This window comes from Hemitrygon akajei, chromosome 12 (assembly GCF_048418815.1).
Source record: "Hemitrygon akajei chromosome 12, sHemAka1.3, whole genome shotgun sequence".
Lineage (NCBI taxonomy): Eukaryota > Metazoa > Chordata > Chondrichthyes > Myliobatiformes > Dasyatidae > Hemitrygon > Hemitrygon akajei.
In genome coordinates, this window is record NC_133135.1 from 78,404,858 (window position 1) to 78,423,514 (window position 18,657).

Sequence of the window (18,657 nt, forward strand, 5' to 3'; positions counted from 1 at the left end):
GTCCAAGCTGCCAACAGCCACAATTCTACTGACTCCTGAAAGTAATGCTCAAGGTCATGACAAGCAAATAAAGCAAAAGAGCTACTATAACAGACATACAAGACAGTTACCAGATCTGCATACAGGTGAAAATGTCAGAATACAGAGAGGAGACACTTGGCAACCAGCTGTGGTTGTGAACAGACATCAGCAACCAAGATCCTTCATAGTTTGCACGCCAGATGGAAGAGTCTACAGGAGGAACATGAAGCATCTACAGAAGACAGGCGAGAGGGAGTTTCCACGTACAGATGCACAGGACATTTCCACAGATACAGACATGGAAACAAACGACACCAAGAGTGATGCAGACCGCAAAGACGCAGAGGTCACTCAAGAGACTGACACTGATGAAGGACAAGCATAGTCACAGTTGTGTTACACACGGTCTGGGAGACAAGTCAAACTTCCAGCTGGATACAGAGCCTAGTTCACACAGTCTCACACAGTTTGAGGCAAAGTCACACATGCTATAAGTTCCAAGGTGTGAAATAAAAGGTTTATTAGTTTATGTTAGTAAAAGAAAATACACTGCTGTTAGTATTGTAAGATACAATGTCGAATACAGTATAGACAATAGACAATAGGTGCAGAAGTAGACCATTCGGCCCTTCGAGCCTGCACCACCATTTTGAGATCATGGCTGATCATCTACTATCAATACCCGGTTCCTGCCTTGTCCCCATATCCCTTGATTCCCCTAGCCATAAGATACCTATCTAGCTCCTTCTTGAAAGCTAATTAAAAGTTAATTTTTTTTTAGTTTATGTTATGTCTGTTGCAATGTAAGAAAGGCATTGGTTTGGTAATTCAGTGTTGTAAAAAATATCTTGAGAAGGAGGATGTAATGTATTGTGTGAGTATTAGTAGGTCAGAGTGCGTATGATGTTAAGACGGGGGGAGGGAAGGAATAAGAAAAATGGAAGTCCGTTGAATAAGCGTGGTGGTTCAGTCCACAGCGGTGTCCGAGTCACATCAATACCACAATTGGGGGTTGCTCCATGACAGCGGGAAGATGTACAAGTAAACACACACAGCGCTCAGGCACAGATCGTACCCGACCGGAACTTTACACACTGCACCAGTATTATTGAGACTGGCTGGCAGCCGAGGTTGTGAACTGTGACTGAACGGGTGAGTAAGGCCGCCACACAGAATGATAATTTTAAACGTAAACAACACGCAAAATTTTGGAGGAACTCAGCAGGCCAGGAACATCTATGGAAAAAAGTTTTGGCCCGTCAGTATTCCTCCAGCATTTTGAGTGCGTTGCTCGGATTTGTGGTTAAAACAAACTTGTTGCTCGAGTGCGACCGCTGACAACACGGGCATGACAGCACAGGGGAGGAGCAGTTTTGTAAGGCTTTCTCTTTGCGTTTAGACGGAAAAATACCTGTCAGCACTACAAAAGGTCTACTTTGATCTACTTCGCGAAAAAATTTTTGATCGATATAATCCTGAGCACGTAAGTGAATGGAATGTTCTGCCAACACAAACACTTCCGGAATAATTTGTTCACTGCAGTGACCTGACCCACACTGAGTTTGTGATGCAATCTGGTAACTTCCACTACCGGGATACAGTACGTCATATGAACAAGTTTGTAAATACTTTCCCCCTTAATCAAGTATGAGAATAGAAAGCCAGCAGGGTTTATTCGCTAATTACTACAGTTGTTCCCTGCGTATGCTTCGATTATCATTTTAGTCTGATCTTTTAAAAAAAAGTTAGAGTTGTTAAATAATTGTAAATCTGAATATTATTAGGTAAGCATCTTTCAGAATTACTTAACAATTCACAGAAACAAATATAGTACACTATTATACCATTTTCAGAAAAAAACACAATTAAGTTCTGTACTTTTCAGTTAGATCCATATATGTCAGTAAAATCCCCGATTACAAGAGAAAGGTCTGGGATAAAACTGCCTAATTGGGCATTAGTTGATGGAGAAATGTTGGTCAGGATGTGAAATGAACCCATGGACCATGCTCCATCCTTGGTCTGGGTTTTGAAATTTAACAGTTGTCGAGTATGACCAACACAGCCAAACTTCCACTTCTGGGATAAAGTACAACTTCTGTGAAAAAGTGTGCAAATACTTCTGGCATATTCAGATCACAACATGCTTGTTCACCTCGTTCATTTCCAAATTGCAAACTCCAAATGGAGTGCAGATCCCTCAGTCACTCGTAACACCTCAGACAACTGGCTATCTCTGAAGGGATTTATTCAATGAATGTTAAATATTAGAATACAAGATTAGAGTTGTCTGAACAGTTAAAATGTGAATAATACGCTAGGTGTGTTTCATTCAAGGCACTTGAGCTCTTTCAAAGTGTAGTCAATAACATAATTAGTTACAGTTCGTTTGAAACGATTGGATGCGAAACAATCTCCATTGTTATTTGGCTTGGCAACAGAAGCCGAGCTGAACTCCTCGTTGGACTTCTGACTAATAGAGAATTAGATAAACAGCACAGAGCACCACCAGTACAGGCAAGAATTTCAGCAGGATTGGCCAAGAGGCATTTTGCTGACTACTAGGAACCACGCGTGTTTTAGTGGGCTTGATGGTGCGGTGCCACTGTGTCAAGATGGTTTCCCGGGCTTTTGGCCATTTTCCAGGTCCCATCAATCGAAACTGGAAAGGTGTGCAGGGGCCAAGGAAAACTTGAAATGCCAGCTGTGGATCAGTGAGGAGGAGGTGCCTGATGTTGGGTTTTACACCGATCAGCTCAGCTATCTCATCCATGTAGGGTATGAAATCAACTTGAATGGTGTGCCTTTGGGAGCTGACGTATCTTTGCACAGAAAGAGAAACAGAAGGGAATTTATTTATTTAGAGATCAGTACGGTAACCGGCCCTTCCAGCCCAATGACCCTGCACCACACAATTAACCAGAGGAAACCAGAGTCCTCGGAGGAAACCCACATGGTCAAAGGAAGAACACAGAAACTCCTTACAGGCAGTGGCAGGAATTGAACCTGGGTCACTGGTGCTACTTGCAATAGACCTAGAACACCATGTTAGGGATCTGGAGCAGCAGCCCTTGGGCTTGTACAGGAGAGTGCGGAGATAATCGATCAGAGTGACAGGGAAGTAGTCACCCCAAAGTTGCAGGAGGCGAGTAGCTGGGTGACTGTCAGGAGAAATGGAAAAGTGAATAGGCAGTCAGCGCAGGGCACCCCTGTGGCCGTTCCCCTCAATGAAAAGTATATTGTTTTGGATATTGTCGTGGGGATGACCTCCCAGGGAAATGCCACAGAGATTGGATTACTGGCACTGAGCATGGGTCCGTGCTGCAGAAGGGAATGAGGGAGAAGAGGGGAGCGGTAGTGATAGGGGTCACAATAGTCATGGGAACAGACATGAGATTCTATGGACATGAATGGTACACCAAATGGTATGACGCCTCCCAGGTGCCGGGGTCAGGGACGTCTCAGATCACGTCCACAGCATTTTGGAGAGGGAGGGGGAGCAGCCAGGTGTCTTGGTACATATTGGTACCAATGACATAGGAAGGAGAAGCAATGAGGTCCTGAAAAGAGAATTTAGAAAACTAGGTAGAAAGCCGAGAAGCAGGACCTCCTGGGTTGTAATTTCTAGATTGCTGTCTCAGCCACGCACCAGTGAGGGTAGAAACAGGATAATTTGGCAAATTACTGCATGGCTGAGAAGCTGGTGCAGGGGGCAGGGTTTCAGGTTCTTGGATCATTGGATCTCTTCTGGGGGAGCTCTGACCTGTTCAAAAGTGACGGGTTGCACCTGAACCTGAGGGGAACCGATATTCTCGCGGGCAGGTTTGTTAGAGTTGTTTGGGAGGGATTAGACTAACCTGGCAGGAGGTGGGAACCAGAGTGAAGGGATTCGGGATAGAACAAATGATAATAAAGCAGTCAGTCAGGAAGGGCAGGTGGATGATAAGTCATAAGGGTGTGTATCAGTGTATTAGGGATGCAGAATCAACAAAAGCAGCAAATACAGTTTTCAAAGTGTTATTAGAAATATGGTGGATGATCTTGTTACACTTTTACAGATTGTCAAGTATGATGTTCTAGCCATCACTGAATCATGGCTGAAGGATGGTTGTAGTTGGGAGCTGAATGTCCAAGGTTACACATTATATCGGAGGGATAGGAAGGTAGGCAGAGGGGGTGGTGTGGATCTGCTTGTAAAGAATGGCATCAAATCAGTAGAAAGATGTGACATAGGATTGGAAGATGTTGAATCCTTGTGGGATGAGTTCATTAACTTCAAGGGTAAAAGGTCCCTGATGGCAGTTATTTTTAGGCCTCCCAACAGTAGCTGGGATGTGGACCACAGATTACAACGGGAGAAAGAAAAGGTGTGTCAAAAGGGCAATGTTATGATAGCCATGGGAGATTTCAAAATGCAGGTCGATTGGGAAAATAAGGTTGAAAATGGATCTTAAGAGAGTGAGCTTGTTGAATACCTATGAGATGGCTTTTTAGAGCAGTTTGTCATTGAGGCCATTAGAGAATCAGCTATGCTGGATCAGGTGTTATATAATGAACCGGTGGTGATTAGAGAGCTTAAGGTAAAAGAACCATTAGGAGGCAGTGATCACAATATGATTGAGTTCAGCTTGAAATTTGATGGCGAGAATGTAAAGTCTGACGTAGCAAAATTTCAGTGGAGTAAAGGAAATTACAGTGGTATGAGAGAGAAGCTGGCAAAGTAATTTGGAAGGAGCTGCTGGCAGGGATGTCAGCAGAGCAGCAACGGTGTGAGTTTCTGGGAAAAATGTGGAAGGTGCAGGACATGTGTATTCCAAAAGTGAAGAAATACTCAAATGGCGAAGTAGCACAACTGTGGCTGACAAGGGAAGTCAAAGCTAATGTAAAAGCAAAAGAGAGGGCATACAACAAAGCAAAAATTAGTGGGAAGATAGAGGATTGGGAAGCTTTTAAACCCCTATAGAGAGCAGCTATAAAAATCATTAGGAAGGAAAAGTTGAAATATGAAAGCAAGCTAACAAACAGTATCAAAGTGGATAGTGAAGCTTTTTCAAGTATGTAAAAAAAACTACAAGAGCTGGGAGTGGATGTAGGTCCACTAGAAAATGAGGCCAGAGAAATCAGAACAGGGGCCAAGGAGATGACAGATGAACTAAATGAGTATTTTACATCAGTCTTCACTGTGGAAGACACTAGCTGGTGCCAGATGTTGAAGGGTATGAGGGAAGAGAAGAGAGTGCAGTTACTATTACAAGGGAGAAGGTACTCAAAAAGCTGAAAGACCTAAGGGTACATAAGTTACCCAGACTAGATGATCTGCACCCTAGGGTTCTGAAAGAGGTAGCGGTAGAGATTATGGAGACATTAGAATTGATCTTTCAAAAAAAAATCATTGTGCTCTGGCATGGTGCCAGAGGACTGGAAAATTGCAAATGTCACTCCACTCTAAAGGAACAAGGCAGCAGAAAGGAAATTATAGACCAGTTAGCATGACCTTGGTGGTTGGGAAGATGTTGGTGTCAGTTGTAAAGGATGAGGTTATGGAATACTTGGTGACACAGGACAAGATAGGAAAAGCCAGCCTGGTTTCCTAAGGAAATATCTTTCCTGATGAATCTGTTGGAATTCTTTGAAGAGATTACAAGTAGGATAGATGAAGGGATGCAGTAGATGTTGTATATTTGGTCTTTCATAAAGCCTTTGACAAGGTGCCACACATGAGGCTACTAACCAAGTTAGGAGACCATGGTATGACAGGAAAGTTTCTTTCTTTCTTTCTTTTTTCAATCTATTTATTGATTTTTTAAAAAGTGTGTATACAAACAGGAGGAGAATATCTGGTATACATGTCAATAGCAGTACATACAGAAGGTAAAATAAACAATATCAGAATCACACAGTGTTGATCTACAAAGTATGAATTTGATATAGAATGTATAACTCCTCTTATCAATTTATGAAGAAAGGAAGGACTATTAGAAATTTTTGTATAAAAGAAAAGAGAAGGAAAAAAACCCACTATTCTAAACAGAAAAAAAGGACTGGGCAGTCCATCCCGAGAGAAAAACCAAGAGAAGAGAGACTCTGATCAAATCCAAGTTTCTGAAAAAATAGCTGGAAGAGAATCAGTACAAAAATCAGATCATATGAAAATATTAAATAAAAGATCGCCAGATTTCTTCAAATTTAAAGAATGTATCCAATGTCCGACTTATTTTCTCTAGACTTAAACAGGACATGATAGAGGAAAGCCAATAAAAGGCAGTAGGAGGGTTAGGGTCCTTCCATTTAAGTAAAATGGCTTTCCTAACCAATAAGTTTGAAAAGGCTATGATCCACTGAGCGGAAGCAGGAATATATCCTGCTTCCGATGGAATAATCCCAAAAACAGCTGTAAATAAGTTTGGTTGTAAATCCAGATCCAGCATTTTAGATAAGGTTTTAAAAACATCTTTCCAAAAGTTCTCCAACTTTATGCAAGACCAAAACATACGAGTTAAAGTGGCCACCTGAGTATTACATCTATCACAAATAGGATCTCAATTTTAAATCAGGCTTTTTAAATTTGGAAAACCAAAGGTATAATAACTTTTTCGGATTTGTTTATAGGGGATTGTTTAATGTCTTTTACTCAGCTAGCGGATAAATTTGATTTATCCAATGTACAGTTTTTTAGATATTTACAAATTAGGAATTTTTTTTTACGTATTTTGCTTCCAAATTATCTCTCTGCTTATCCGTCTAATATAATAGATATCCTCTTCCAGGTTAAACCGCTCCAAAGAGGATCAATAGCTACAATTTATAAATGGTTATTGAATTTACGAATGATATCTAATGATAAAATTAAAGTTGTCTGGGAATTGGAATTTCAAGAGTTACCTTCAGATAATCAATGGAGTAAAATTTTTCATCCGGTAAGTACTGCATCTATTTGTGCCCATCAATCCTTGATACAGTTCAGGGTAGTGCATTGGGTACATATGTCAAAGGATAAATTAACCCATATTTTTCCCAATATTAATGCCATTTGTGATAGATGTAATACTCAGGTGGACGGGAAAGTTACTGGTATGGTTAGAGCTTTGGCTGATTGGTGGGAGGCAACAAGTGGGAATAAAAGGATGCTTTACTGGTTGGCTACCAGTGACTAGTGGTGTTCCGCAGAGGTTGGTGTTGGGACCACTTCTTTCTATGTTATATATCAATGATTTAGATGATGTCATAGATGACTTTGTTGCCTTATCTGCAGATGATACAAACATTGGTGGAGGGGCAGGTAGTGTTGAGGAAACAGGTAGGCTGCAGAAGGACTTAGACAGATTAGGAGAATGGGCAAGAAAGTGGCAAATGAAATACAATGTTGGAAAATGCATGGTCATGTGCTTTAGTAGTAGAAGTAAATGTGGGAACTATTTTCTAAATGGGGAGAAAGTCCAAAAATCTGAGATGCAGAGGGACTTGGGAGACCTTGTGCAGAACACCCTAAAGGTTAACTTGCAGGTCGAGTCAGTGGTGAGGAAGGTAACTGCAGTGTTAGCATTCATTTCAAGAGGTCGAGAATACAAGAGCAGGGATGTGATGTTGAGGCTTTATAAGGCACTGGTGAGGCCTCACCTTGAGTATTGTGAACAGTTTTGGTCTCGTAAGAAAAGATGTGCTGGCATTGGAGAGGATTCAGAGGAGGTTCACAAAGATGATTCTGGAATGAAAGGGTTATTGTACGAGGGATGCTTGATAGCTCTGGGTCTGTAGTTCTGGAATTTAGAAGGATGAGGGAGATCTCATGGATACTTTTCAAATGTTGAAATGCCTAGACAGTGTAGATGTGGAAAGGATGTTTCCCATGGCGGGGGAGTCTTGGACAAGAGGGCACAGCCTCAGGAGAGAGGGGCATCCATTTAAAACAGATGTGGAGAAATTTCTTTAGCTAAAGGGTGGTGAATTTGTGGAATTTATTACCACAGGCAGCTGTGGAGCCTCGGTCGTTGGGTGTATTTAAGGCAGAACTTGATGGGTTCTGGATTGGACAGGACATCAAAGGTTACGGGGAGAAGGCGGAGGAGGGAGAGAAAAGGATTAGCCTTGATTGAATGGTGGAGCAAATTCAATGTGCCAAATGGCCTAATTCTGCTCCTATATCTTATGGTCTAATATATTGCAGATGTTTATAGCCAGAAAAACAGAAAAGTACTGAAAATCGTCAACAATTTAAGCATCAACTGTGGAGAGAAACTTGATTACTGTTAGCAACTGATGAAAGGTGTTGGTGTTGGCCCCAACACCAACTGTACTTCTTCCTATAGATACTGCCTGGCCTGCTGCATTCCACCAGCATTTTGTGTGTGTTGCTTGAATTTTCAGCATCTGCAGATTTCCTCATGTTTTCATCAGAACTTCTTTAGTTCTTATGAAAGGTCACTGATCTGAAGGAAGACACCTTGGTTAGCATGGACAAGTTGGGCCAAATGGTATGTGTGTGTGCGTGTGTGTGTGCGTGTGTGCGTGTGTGCGTGTGTGTGTGTGTGTGTGTGTGTGTGTGTGTGTGTGTGTGTGTGTGTGTGTGTGTGTGTTATATAGAGGGGCTTCCATTAGTCTTGATAGACCATTGATTTGCACCTTGGAAAGTTGCCTGGGCAAAGTTGTTTATTTTAATGGAATACCGGCAGTTGCCCAAGCTGCAAGTCTCCCCTCTCCACGCCACTGATGTTGTCCAAGGGAAGGGCATTAGGACCCGTACAACTTGGTACTGGTGTTGTCGCAGAGCAATGTGTGGTTAAGTGCCTTGCTCAAGGACGCAACATGCAGCCTCAGCTAAGGCTCGAACTAGCGACCTTCAGATCACTAGACGAATGCCTTAACCACTTGGCCATGCGCGCGCGCGCACACACACACACACACACACACACACACACACACACATACTCACACACACACACACACACACACACATATATACACACACACACACATATATACACACACACACGCACACATACATACACACATACACACACATGATAGATAGATAGATAGATACTTTATTCATCCCCATGGGGAAATTCAACTTTTTTTTCCAATGTCCCATACACTTGTTGTAGCAAAACTAGTTACATACAATACTTAACTCAGTAAAAAATACACATACATATATGTGCGCGTGTGTTGTGATGGAAATGAGAAAGGTTCTTTGAGTCTCAAGGCATGAGCTCTGGACACAGTGTTAATAATAAGGAATTTATTTACAAGGGGAGAAAAAGCTTGGGAACAACACAAGCAGCTACAGTATTCGTACAAACGCGCTTAGAATAGAGGAGCGTGGGAAAAGTCGGGTCGACAGTACAATACACGGGAAAACGGTGTGGGAACGGAGTACAGGTACACATACAAGCAGGGGAAAAGTAACTACAATACTTGCCCCCCCTTTGGCTATGGGCAAGCACGGCTCTTTGCTAAAGGGACAACAATAAACGCTCCCACAACCCTATTCAATACACACCTTACCTGGAGTGAAGCAGGGTGCTCCCTCGAGGATGGCAAAAGAGACCGAGCCAAGCACATGTAGCACCCTTTATTGGTCAGGGGGCCAACGGCTTGGTGCTAGACAGGTTAATCCAATTAACAATGAATCCAAACAGCCTTTTGATTTAATCTGTACTTGCGTAACATTTCTTTTATATAATATTAAATTCAATTTTAAACATGGATGTTAATAAAATTAATATAATATCTTGGAATTGGAACGGTGTCAATCACCCCATTAAGCATAAAAAGATTTTTAAGAAATTAAAAACACTTAATGCAGATATTATTTTTGCGCAAGAAAATCGTATACGAAAACAGGATGAGGACAGGTTTTTCCGATTTTGGAAAGGACCTCTGTTCCACTTGCTGTCTAATTGTAAGATCAGAGGTTTTTCTATATTTCTTAGCCCCAAAATCCCTTTTGTACACTTTAATACTACCACTGATTCGATTGGAAGATATTTAATTGTTACTGGTTTATTATGCGAGCAAAAGGTAGCTCTGGTGTGTGTATACGCACCTAATGTAGATAATTCTGATTTTTTTAAGAAACTTTTTTCTGAGTTACCGAATCTGAACGAATATAAGTTGATCATGGGTGGTGACTTTAATTATTGTTTAAATCCGGCGATTGACAGGTCATCAACCAATCTGTCGCTTCCTAAAAAAAAGTGGCAGCTTGTATTAACTCTTTTTTATTAGAATATGGCCCGGTCGATATTTGGAGATATAAACACCCCAATGATAAAGATTTCTCTTTTTTCTCACACATTCATCATAAGTATTCTCGAATTGATTACTTTTTTTTAGATACACGTCTGTTAAACTCCGTTGTTGAATGTGTGTATGACATCATTGTGCTCTCAAATCATGCACCTTTAAAGTTAAACCTTAAGCTTTCGGATAGATTTTTGAAAATGTCACAGTGGAGACTGAATCCTGTATTGTTACAGGATCCAGTTTTTGTTAATTTTATTAAGGAGCAAATTTCTATATTTTTTGAATTTAATACAACTGAAGGAATGTCAAATCTGGTTATATGGGACACATTGAAATCTTTTCTTAGTGGACAGATAATCTCATATTCAGCAGCTTTGAGAAAGAAAACTAAAGCGGAATTGTCAGTGCTTATTAATAGAATTAAACAGATAGATAAAGCGTATTCAGTTAAACCTACTGAGGACCTTTATAAAGAAAGGGTCGAACTTCAATCACAGTATGATTTGCTTCTGACCTTTCCCATTGAACAGCAAATTTTTAAATCTAAAAGTTTATTTTATATACATGGGGAAAAATCTGCTAAGCTTTTGGCGGGTCAGTTAAAGGCTGGGATGGTCAGAAGACAGATCTTAAAAATTCGTTGACCAGATAGAACAGAAACTTTAGATCCTTATGAAATTAATAATATCTTTATGGACTTCTAATCTTTATAACTCTGAATTCTCTGATAGCACTATTATTATGAATAGATTTTTGCAAAGGTTAAACATACCTCAAATTTCGATTCAAGATGTTGATATGTTAGATGCACCTATTAAACAAGAGGAGATAGCCAAGGCTATATCCTCTATGCAATTAGGTAAAGCTCTGGGACATGATGGTTATATGGTAGAATTTTACAAGACTTTTCATGAAATGCTTATACCACATCTTCATCAAACGTTTACCGATTCTACATCCTCTGGGAACCTTCCTAAAACTTTTTATGAGGCACTAATTTCATTGATTCCAAAAAAAGGAAAAGACCCACTGGAATGTGTATCCTACAGACCTATTTCTTTATTGAATGTAGATTTTAAAATCCTTTCTAAGATCCTAGCAAATAGGCTTGAGAATATCATACCTAATGTTATCTCAAATGATCGAACAGGATTTATCAAAAATAGGTACTCATATTTTAATATTTGAAGATTGTTAAATATTATTTATTCCCCCTCAGCCAAAGAATCTGAATGTATTGTATTTGGATGTTGAGAAAGCCTTTGATAGGGTGGAGTGGCCTTATCTATTTCAGGTTTTGAAGAGGTTTAATTTTGGTCCGGGATTTATTTCCTGGATTAAATTGATTTATCAGGCTGCGGTTATAACTAATAATCAAAAGTCTCCTTATTTTAGATTATATAGAGGTACCCATCAGGGTTGTCCCCTTAGTCCTTTATTATTTAATTTGGCTTTAGAACCACTTGCTATTGCTCTTAGGGATTCTAATTCTGTGCAGGGGATAAGAGAGGGGATAAATTACATAAGGTTTCGTTACACGCGGATGATTTATTAGTTTACATTTCAAATCCTAGGAAATCTATTCCTTTTATGTTATCTATATTTACAGAATTTGGTATTTTTTCTGGATATAAACTTAATTTACATAAAAGTGAATTATTTCCTATTAATAATTATTCTGATTATTATGATCAAATACCTTTTAATATTGCCCAAAACCATTTCACTTATCTTGGTATCAAAATTACTAAAAATTTTAAAGACCTATATAGGTATAGTTTCTCCCCTTTAGTTGAATATACTCAGCAGACACTTTCTAAATGGTCGCCTATGTCGATGTCATTGATAGGTCGAATAAATGCTATAAAAATGGTTATTCTACCGAAATTTTTATATATATTTCAAGCAGTTCCCTCTTTTGTTCCAAAAACATTTTTTCATAAAATAGATTCTCTGATTTTGTCTTATGTTTGGAATAATAAAAGCTCTAGAGTGAATAAACTTTTATCGCAAAAACCAAAAAAAGATGGAGGACTGGTCTTACCAAACTTTAGATTTTATTATTGGGCAATTAGTATTTGTTATATTACTTATTGGATTTATGATATAGATGACCAAGATCACCCTTCATGGTTACAGTTGGAGGAAAATTCAGTAATGGGGTTTTCATTAGCTTCTTTATTAGGAGCTCCCCTTCCATTTTCACTCTCCGGAATAGGTAGACAAGCTCTGAACCGTATTGTTAGACATACTTTAAAAATTTGGTTTCAGTTTCGTAGATTTTTTGAATTAAATGATTTTCTACTTTCTAGTAATATTTATTCTAATTTCTTTTTTTAAACCATCAACTTTAGATAAGGCTTTTTAACATGGAAAATTAAGGGAATAAAAACTTTTTTAGATTTGTTTTTACAGGACTGTTTAATGTCCTTTTCGCAGTAAATGGATAAATATGACATCTCTAATACACATTTTTTCAGATACTTACAGGTTAGGGATTTTTTACGTGATTTTTTTTACCGAATTACCCCTTGGCCTGCTCTTTAAATTTGGCTTATGCTATTTTTCAGCTTAAACCTTTTCAAAAATGATTAATAGCTATCATTTATAAACAGTTAATGAGTGCTCGCATGACGCCTAATGATAGGGTTCAATGCATCTGGGAAATAGAACTTCAACATTCACTTTCAGATAATCAATGGAGTAAAATTTATTATCTAGTCAATATTTCATCTATCTGTGCACACCATACTTTAATTCAGTTTAAGATAGTACACAGGGCCTATATGTCCAAAGATAAATTGGCACATATTTTTCCTAATATAAACCCTATTTGTGACAGATGTAACACAGAAGTGGCTACTCTAACTCATATGTTTTGGTCATGTGTAAACTTAAATAATTTTTGGAGGGATGTGTTTGGAATATTATCTAAAGTTTTAGATGTGGATGTTCAACCCAATTCACTTACAGCAATTTTTGGGATTATTCCAGAGGAAGCAAGCAAAGGGTCTGCTTCCACTCAACATGTGATAGCCTTTTCAACTTTACTGGCTAGGAGAGCTATCTTGCTATACTGGAAAGACTCTAAGCTGCCTACTGTTTTTTATTGGATCTCCTCCGTTATGTCATGTCTAAGCTTGGAGAAAATTAGAAGCCAGACATTTGATACATATTTTACTTTTGAACAAGTCTGGTGACCCTTTATTCATTATTTTCACATGATTTAATTTATTTTTTATTTATTTATTTTTCTTTATTCTCTGGGGAAAATCCTTATCCGTGAAGGTTCGGAGATGACTGGAAGGATGTTTTTTCTCTTTCTCTTTTTTCTAATTTTATCCTCAATTGGACTGCTCAATCTTTCTTTTCCTTTTTTTTGTTTTAGTTTAGTTAGTGGTGTTTTTCTTTCCTTTATCAAATAAAATTTCCAATCTTTTTTTATGATTGTTATGAGTTGTAGTTTTTTTCGACTATATTGTATATATAACAGCGTAACATTTTACCTATCTGATTTTGACAATATATACTTTGTTTTTTTATTGCTGTTTATATGTTTTTTGTATTATCTGTTTGCTAAACTTCTCCTCTGATTTGTATATTCTTTATTGGAAAATCAATAAAAAGATTGAAAAATGAAATGACAGGTTGGAAGTGTGCTCACTGCGGAGCCTGCACCAGCATTCCCTGGGTCTACTCAGTGGCTGTGGGATAACTCTGAGGGTGGGGACTCGAGTGGAGGTCAAATTGTAGGAAGGGAAATACCAATTCCTGAAGCACCCACCCCATCGGGGATCAAGGGAAGAGACGTTGTGTAGTGGGGAGGAGAGTGGTGGGGGACTGCCAGCAGAGCCCCCCCAAACAGATATACCAAAACCAGCAGGAGCAAACAGTCTGTAAACAATTCATCCGATGTCATCCAGCAGGATCGGCGTGAGTAGCAGCGCATCATCGGCGTGTGCTGGGGTTCAGAAGCAGATCCAGCAGTCCGATCTGTTGGTGTTGCTGGCGAACTCGTAAGCGACCCTGAGGAAGGTGTTGGCAGCTGTCACGAAGCCGACCATCGCAGCGGCCAGGAGGGATGACTGGAGTCGCACCTTTGTCCTGTGGGGGCAGGAGGAAACTCATTCCCGTCTGGTTAAATGCTGGGCATGTATACAGGATAAATCGGATTTACCTGGAATGGCAACACAGCGGGTGTCCCCTGGGCCGCGCGCAACAATTTCTCCCTTCTTGGGGGGACCCGGTGGCTGTCTTATCCATACTCTACCCGAGTCCTCGGTCTCGGGGGGTTCAGTGGTTTCCAAGTCAGGCGATGGGGAGTGTGCCAGATGGCGGGACAATGGGGACCCCCCTTGGCCAGTTGGCCATGTGTTTAATTGGTCAACGGCCTGCTGAAGGGCACTTAGCCACCCCTGCAGAGTGCAAGAGGGTGTCAGTGCGAATTTTTTCCTTGATTTGGCCATTCATTCTTTCAATTAAGCCCGATGCCTGGGGGTGGTGGGGTATGTGGAACAGCCACGCGATCCCCGCCTCAGCCGCTCAGGTCTGGGCTTTGGTCCCAGCAAAATGTGAGCCCGAATCGGATTGTAGCTCCCATGGGACCCCATGGATAGAGGAGAGGTGCTGCAATCCTCTGATGGTGCCATTCTGGTCGGCCCTCTCACAGGGCACTGCCATCAGGACACCCGAGTATGTGTCATCCATCGTGAGGACATACTGCTTCTTATTCTGTCGTGGGAGCGGTCCAATATAGTCGATTTGCCATACCCGACCCGCTCCCGTGCCGCGATGGATATGGCCTGGTAGCCCTGTGGCTTGACCTGCTGGCCGATGGGGCAGTTAGCTACAGAGGTTTTGCATTGGTCGAGTGTCAAGGCGACACCGAATTGTTCAGCCCAGCGTCGCGTGCCATCGGCCCCTAAGTGGCCACCTTTGCGGCGTGCCCATGCAGCTAGTGCCCTGGGGTCTGTGTGCCCACGCAGCTAGTGCCCTGGGGTCTGTGTGCCCACACAGCTAGTGCCCTGGGGTCTGTGTGCCCACACAGCTAGTGCACTGGGGTCTGTGTGCCCACGCAGCTAGTGCCCTGGGGTCTGTGTGCCCACGCAGCTAGTGCCCTGGGGTCTGTGTGCCCACACAGCTAGTGCCCTGGGGTCTGTGTGCCCACGCAGCTAGTGCCCTGGGGTCTGTGTGCCCACACAGCTAGTGCCCTGGGGTCTGTGTGCCCACGCAGCTAGTGCCCTGGGGTCTGTGTGCCCACACAGCTAGTGCCCTGGGGTCTGTGTGCCCACACAGCTCGTGCCCTGGGGTCTGTGTGCCCATACAACTAGTGCCCTGGGGTCTGTGTGCTCACACAGCTAGTGCCCTGGGGTCTGTGTGCCCATACAGCTAGTGCCCTGGGGTCTGTGTGCCCACACAGCTCGTGCCCTGGGGTCTGTGTGCCCATACAGCTAGTGCCCTGGGGTCTGTGTGCCCACACAGCTAGTGCCCTGGGGTCTGTGTGCCCACGCAGCTAGTGCCCTGGGGTCTGTGTGCCCACGCAGCTCGTGCCCTGGGGTCTGTGTGCCCACGCAGCTAGTGCCCTTGGGTCTGTGTGCCCACGCAGCTAGTGCCCTGGGGTCTGTGTGCCCACGCAGCTAGTGCCCTGGGGTCGGTGTGCCCACACAGCTAGTGCCCTGGGGTCTGTGTGCCCACGCAGCTAGTGCCCTGGGGTCGGTGTGCCCACGCAGCTAGTGCCCTGGGGTCTGTGTGCCCACGCAGCTAGTGCCCTGGGGTCTGTGTGCCCACGCAGCTAGTGCCCTGGGGTCTGTGTGCCCACGCAGCTAGTGCACTGGGGTCTGTGTGCCCACGCAGCTACTGCCCTGGGGTCTGTGTGCCCACACAGCTAGTGCCCTGGGGTCTGTGTGCCCACGCAGCTACTGCCCTGGGGTCTGTGTGCCCACACAGCTAGTGCCCTGGGGTCTGTGTGCCCACACAGCGAGTGCCCTGGGGTCTGTGTGCCCACACAGCTAGTGCCCTGGGGTCTGTGTGCCCACACAGCTAGTGCCCTGGGGTCTGTGTGCCCACGCAGCTAGTGCCCTGGGGTCTGTGTGCCCACGCAGCTAGTGCCCTGGGGTCTGTGTGCCCACGCAGCTAGTGCCCTGGGGTCTGTGTGCCCACGCAGCTACTGCCCTGGGGTCTGTGTGCCCACGCAGCTAGTGCCCTGGGGTCTGTGTGCCCACGCAGCTAGTGCCCTGGGGTCTGTGTGCCCACGCAGCTAGTGCACTGGGGTCTGTGTGCCCACGCAGCTACTGCCCTAGGGTCTGTGTGCCCACGCAGCTAGTGCCCTGGGGTCTGTGTGCCCACGCAGCTAGTGCACTGGGGTCTGTGTGCCCACGCAGCTAGTGCCCTGGGGTCTGTGTGCCCACGCAGCTAGTGCCCTGGGGTCTGTGTGCCCACGCAGCTAGTGCACTGGGTTCTGTGTGCCCACGCAGCTAGTGCACTGGGGTCTGTGTGCCCACGCAGCTAGTGCCCTGGGGTCGGTGTGCCCACACAGCTAGTGCCCTGGGGTCTGTGTGCCCACGCAGCTAGTGCCCTGGGGTCTGTGTGCCCACGCAGCTAGTGCCCTGGGGTCTGTGTCAGAGCTGGAAGTGGTGCCAGATGATATTTGGGCAGCCTGGTCCACAGCGGCGTTAAATGTTGCCTCTTCGTTATCTTTTCAGGTATGGGCATCCACATGGTGCACAGAAATTTTTCTGTGGGTAGCCTGGTCCCAAATGAAATGCCAGTGGTGCTGTCCCCAGAGAGGATGCCCGTGTATTCCCCACCCCATGTCTTGCCACCGGGCCATCCACACCGCAATGCCATTAGCTACTGCCCAGGAGTCAGTATAGATGTGGACTGGTCCAGTAGTGTTTTGGAGGGTGAGGGCTACTGGGTGCCAGCTCAGCAAGTTGACTGGAAGCCCCCTCCCCCTCTGTGGTCAAAATTTTGCCCATGGCGGTGAGAATATGAAGAGGGTAAGGGGTACGTGTAGAAGGGGTGGGCGAGGGGTAAGTGTAGCAAACTATGTAGACAGGACCAGGGAGAGGATACGTCATTGGGGAAGTGTAGGAGGACAGGGAAGAGGTAGCTAAATTAAGGTGCCAGACAGCATGTGGCCACCACAAAGAAGAGGAACCTTGCGACCACAAGACAATGTGTTCGGCAAAGTATTTTGAGCTATATACCTATTTTGAGTGTTTTGCTTGCGTCCATACCCATTCCAAGTATTACGCTTGCGTCTATGCTTATTCCGAGTATTTCGCGTGCTTAGCTATGCAATAGCCAATCAATTGATGAATTTGATTCGGTAACCATATTTGCGAATGTAGTACCCTGCTTTTGGGTATAAGTATGACCTTTGTAAACCCACAAATTGGGAGTTGGCTACCTTACGCCCGAAGTGCGTGGGGCTGCGAACCCCTCTCTGAATAAAAACCGTTTCAGAGGTAATTTCGTGTCTCTGGTGTTTTTCCTCAACTGAGCAGGTTAATAATTTCAGGTTGGCAATTTGGCGAGCCGAGCCAGGAGCCTAACGGCTGGCAGTTTGGGGATTCGGCGTAAGAGATCGGTGGGCAGGTACGAGCGGGTTGAGACGGAAGGGCCCTCCGAGAGATTTTTCTCGGTCTCTCTCTCTCCCTCTCTGACTCCCCGTTCCGACCCCTTCGGCTCCGGCTGACCATCCTACGGCCTCCACGGACCAAACGGAGAACCTCAGTTGGGAGACACGGATAACAGGTAAGACCTATGTAGAGTTTGGGGTTCGAGTCCCCTGGTTTAAGAAGTTGGGGTTAGAGGCCCTATGTAGAGTTTGGGGTTCGAGTCCCCTGGTTTAAGAAGTTGGGGTTAGAGGCCCTACGTAGAGTTTGGGGTTCGAGTCCCCTGGTTTAGGAAGCGGGGTTAGAGTCCCTGCGTGGGGTTTGGGGTTGGAAGCTCCGGAGCAATACATATTTAATTTGATTAAGGTCTGGTCCCAACATCTAACTGAAACCGCATCCTGCCTTAGACTGGTCGTTAAGAGCAGAAATCTGCCACACGAAGGTCAGGACACTGAAGTGGATGCGAGAGTAAGTTACCAAAATGGGCCAGACTCTAGATAAAACAGGACCAAATACTCCATTATGGAAAATGTGTAAAGAATTCCCTGAAAACGAGACAGATTTACGGAGACTGAGTGCGCGGATGAATAAGTTGGGGAATGAATTTAGGCCATTAGGGGGAACCTGGGATCTTGAGAAGTGTAAACGAGCAGAGAGACAGGTGTGGCAACAGAATATCTCACAGAAATGGAAAGATCTAATTACGCGTTGGTATACCGTGACCAGCAGACTTAATGAGCACTCCCGCCAGACCTCCTGGGAGGTGAATGAA

General features: G+C 43.6%; 1 protein-coding gene across 1 annotated transcript in view; it reads left to right on the forward strand.

Moving 5' to 3' along the window:
* The first annotated feature begins 974 nt into the window (after positions 1–974).
* Positions 975–18,657, forward strand: part of LOC140737244 (flavin-containing monooxygenase 5-like) — a 135,029-nt gene continuing 117,346 nt past the window's right edge. Inside the window, exons 1-2 of the mRNA XM_073063560.1 lie at positions 975–1,173; positions 1,421–1,504. The gene's annotated coding sequence lies outside the window, so the exon portion shown is untranslated. The remainder of the gene's footprint in view (positions 1,174–1,420; positions 1,505–18,657) is intronic.